The following is a 4350-nucleotide window of genomic DNA, read 5'->3' as shown; positions in this document are numbered from 1 at the left end:
GAAGAGGGATTTTTTGCTCAATGTTTTTGGAAGGATTTGTGATTAGTTTTGGAGTTATAATGTGCGTCAAGGATTAGGATGAGCAATGAAGGATGAAGGGCAAGGGAAGGAAGACGTGGAGAATTTGGGAAGCCAAGAATCTTGGATTCTCAGATTTTCAGAATTGAAGATCCAGAAAATCTAAAATTGGATAATTTGAGAATCCGAGATTTCAAGATTCGTGGATTCTAAGATTCAGTCATTCCTGAATCAGATTTTCATGTTTTCAGATTTTTAGATTTTATGAAATTTCGATCTTTCCGAATTTTCAGATTCCAAGAAATGTTTTTCCCTGAAAATCCAGAAATCTCTAAAAAACCTGAAAATCTTAAAATCCAGAAATCCTAAAATTTGAAAATCCTGAAGTCTTCGAATTCTGAGAATCTTGAAACATGTAAAAATCTAGAAATCTGAGAATCTTAAAATCATATACCGTAAACACTCTAATAGAATGCCTTTCGAACCGTCCACTTTGAGCCTATATATCTCACTTCTTTTGAAAGATATCAAAAAGTTGTCAACTAACAAAATGTTTATCATAATATCAGCAACATTTTATCAGTTAACCACTTTTTGATATCTCTCACAGAAAATGAGATACATGGGCTCAAATTTGACAATTCGGGTGGCGTTCTATTAGAGTGTGTACGGTAAGACTCACCAGGTTGCTGTGATGTACATGAAAATCTGTAAATCTGAAATCCTCAGATTTTCAGGTTTCCCCAATAAATGGCTAGACACAAAAAGTCTGAAAAATAAAAATTCAGCTGTCTATTTCTGTTTTTCATAACAGCCTATCTTCTTTTTCTCCATGGAAACCAAAATTCTCTGCGTCTCTCACTCACTCACTCACTCTCTCTCTCCCCAGAGAGCTCAAAATATTTAATGCTGAAGTAATACGAAGTTTCAGCGGAAAAAAAGAAGATTGAGGGGTTTGAAGGCATTGGTGGAAGGTTAGAAATTTTGGTTTTGAAAACTTTTTTTTTTGGAAAAAACACGAATTTTCTAAACTACAAGGAGAAATGGAGAGGAATCAAAAAAAAGAAAATCTTTGAAAATTTGAAAATTTTGAGAGAATTGAAGTCAAAGAAAATGGCATTCGAAAATGGATGCTGAAATTTTTTTTGATACCGTAAACTTGTATTTTCCTCCGGATGGCCCTTCTATTACAGGGTCCCTTCAAATAGAGGGGGTCTTCTGAATGAAAATGAATTTCTGAATTTCTGAATTTCTGAATTTCTGAATTTCTGAATTTCTGAATTTCTGAATTTCTGAAATTCTGAATTTCTGAATTTCTGAATTTCTGAATTTCTGAATTTCGGAATTTCGGAATTTATGAATTTCGGAATTTCTGAATTTCTGAATTTCTGAATTTCTGAATTTCTGAATTTCTGAATTTCTGAATTTCTGAATTTCTGAATTTCTGAATTTCTGAATTTCTGAATTTCTGAATTTCTGAATTTCGGAATTTCGGAATTTATGAATTTCGGAATTTCTGAATTTCTGAATTTCTGAATTTCTGAATTTCTGAATTTCTGAATTTCTGAATTTCTGAATTCCAAACTTTCTAAAATCAATGACCTAGAATTCTCTAGGCCGTCAACAATCTTCTAGACACCAACGAATTCCAAAAAGAAAACAAAAATAGATGAGTAAAAGTGAGCCAACCGAGCCAACTTACCTGCGTCTCCTCAAATTTCATTATCTCTCTCTCTCATTTCTTTCTTCTTTTAATTTTTTCTCCTATTTTTTCCGCCAATTATTACACTGGCTTTTTCATTCCCCGGAGGAGACGCTTCTCATGCTCTCAGAAAACAAGAAAACAGAAAGAAAAGATGAGCAATGTGCTCTTCTTATTTTTAATTTTTTGAAAAAAAAACATTTAAAAAATAAGCACTTTGATAGGGTCAAAAGAAATTTTTCAGGGAAAAATTAGAGAAAATAACAGGATTTTGGGGGAAAATCATGTGATTATTGGAAGTTAAAAACAAAAATTTCAGAGAGAAATAGTCGGTGAAAAGATTGAAATTTGAGATAAAAATCGACAAAAACAGAGTGAATTAGGTAGATCGAAAGATCAGAAATAGAGAAGATGGCCTAGAATTTCAAAATTGTTGGATTTCTAGACCACCTCTTGGGAAAAAGAGTTTCCTCTTTAGTTTATTCCCAATTTTTTCGAAATCTAGAAATCTGCAAACTTCTGATTTTTTTTCAAAAAAACCATTCCGGAAAACGTTGAATTTCTGAATTTCTGAATTTCTGGATTTTTGAATTTTTCTCACAAAAATTTTTCGTGAAATTCTCGAACATTTTTTTCCACATTATAAGAAAGTGTAAAAATGAAAAATGCTATTTTTCACATCAACATTAAACAAAGAGGAATACATGCCGCAAAGCAAAGTTTTTTTTTAAAGAAAAAAATGAGAAAAATGAATCATTTCAGGGAAAAAAAATGGACCAAAATTTAGGAAAATTGAAAAAAAAACGAAAAGAAATACCGTAAAACCTGTATTAGAAGAGCCCCGTGATAGAAGGGCCCCTCTAATAGAAGGGCCCTCTATGAAAAATGACCCCCTTCAAATTGTGTTTTTTTCAGGTTTTCAATTTCAAACGAAACTTCGTCGGATTTTTCGATGCAAAATTTCTGGGAAAAACTGGCCGGAAAGGCCCCCTGTAATAGAAGGGCCCTCCGGAGGTATCTTAGAAGGGGCCGGCCCATCTTATATAGGTTTTACGGTGCTTCAAAATTTATATAGAAAATATGACAAAAATGACAAAAAAAAATTTTTTTAGCGGAAAAAAAAGTCAAAACTTACAGGAAGTCAAATTTTCTGAAAAATCTAAAATTTTGGAACCAAAAAATTTGAAAAATCATCTAATTTTCGAACTATTTCCAAAAAAAAAGGTGGAAAAAAGGCCCAAACTTAGAGAAAATGATAAAAAATTTCTTGCAAAAAAATTGTTAAATTTTGGCACAAAAAATTTCAAATTACCGAAAACACGAACGCCACCCGGACCGTTCACTTTGTGCCTATATATCTCACTTCTTTTGAAAGATATCGGAAAGTTGTCAACTAAAAAAATGTTTATCATGATATCAGCAACATTTTATCAGTTGACCACTTTTTGATATCTCTCACAGAAAATGAGATACATGAGCTCAAATTTGACGATTAGGGTGGCGTTTTAATAGAGTGTTTACGCTAAGTAAAATGAGCCTGGAAATGGTTCAAAATATCAAAACAAAAATCCATATTTCATGAAAAACCAAAAAATCTTCGTCTTTTTGATCGTCTTTTTGAGCAAAAAAAACGCCGAAATTTGAATGAAAGTCATAGTTAAAACAGGAACTTTTGCTTAAAATTGAAAAAATAATTCAATTTTGGCGCCAAAAAAATTGAAAAAATCACGAGATTTGCAACTTTTTGGCGAAAAATTCTCCCAAAAAAATAGAAACCAATTCTCTGATAATCTCTTTCGTGTGGTGATAGCAAAAAGAGTGAAACGTGAGAGAGAAAACAGAGGAAGAGATTTAGAGAAAAAGAGAGAGAAAACTTTTTATTCCTCTCCTCTTTCCCCCATCCCGGCCACTACCACAAACATGCTCATGGTGTGTGTGTGTGTGTTGACCAAAGAGCATTCTCTCTCTTTTTCTCTGCGTCTCTATACTCTCTCGGCTTTTGAAGAGAAAAAAGAAGAAGAAGAAGCTTTTCTCGCTCTCTTTTTCTGCTACTTTTTCCTCCTTTTTTGGAGTGAAAACTCTGGAAAAAAAAGGAAGAAAAGGAAATGGAGGAGCCAATCGGCTGAGCAATATTTCACCTTTTTTTGCTGGAGAAAAGGAAGAGAAAGGAGGAGAAGAAGGGATTTGGAGAAGTGAAAAACTTTTGGAAAGTTCTGGAAAAATGAAGGGAAGGCTTAAAATTTTGGGGAAAAATGAAGGGAAAATAGAAACGTTATAAAAAAAAGCGAAAATTCAGAAATTCAGAAATTCAGAAATTCAGAAATTCAGAAATTCAGAAATTCAGAAATTCAGAAATTCAGAAATTCAGAAATTCAGAAATTCAGAAATTCAGAAATTCAGAAATTCAGAAATTCAGAAATTCAGAAATTCAGAAATTCAGAAATTCAAAAATTCAGAAATTCAGAAATTCATAAATTCAGAAATTCAGAAATTCAGAAATTCAGAAATTCAGAAATTCAGAAATTCAGAAATTAAGAAATTCAGAAATTCAGAAATTCAGAAATTCAGAAATTCAGAAATTCAGAAATTCAGGAATTCAGAAATTCAGAAATTCAGAAATTCAGAAATTC

This window comes from Caenorhabditis briggsae (genome assembly GCF_000004555.2).
Source record: "Caenorhabditis briggsae AF16 supercontig from assembly CB4, cb25.NA_042, whole genome shotgun sequence".
Classification (NCBI taxonomy): Eukaryota; Metazoa; Nematoda; class Chromadorea; order Rhabditida; family Rhabditidae; genus Caenorhabditis; species Caenorhabditis briggsae.
The sequence above is the reverse complement of the archived record's forward strand: the minus strand, read 5'-3'. Positions refer to the sequence as shown.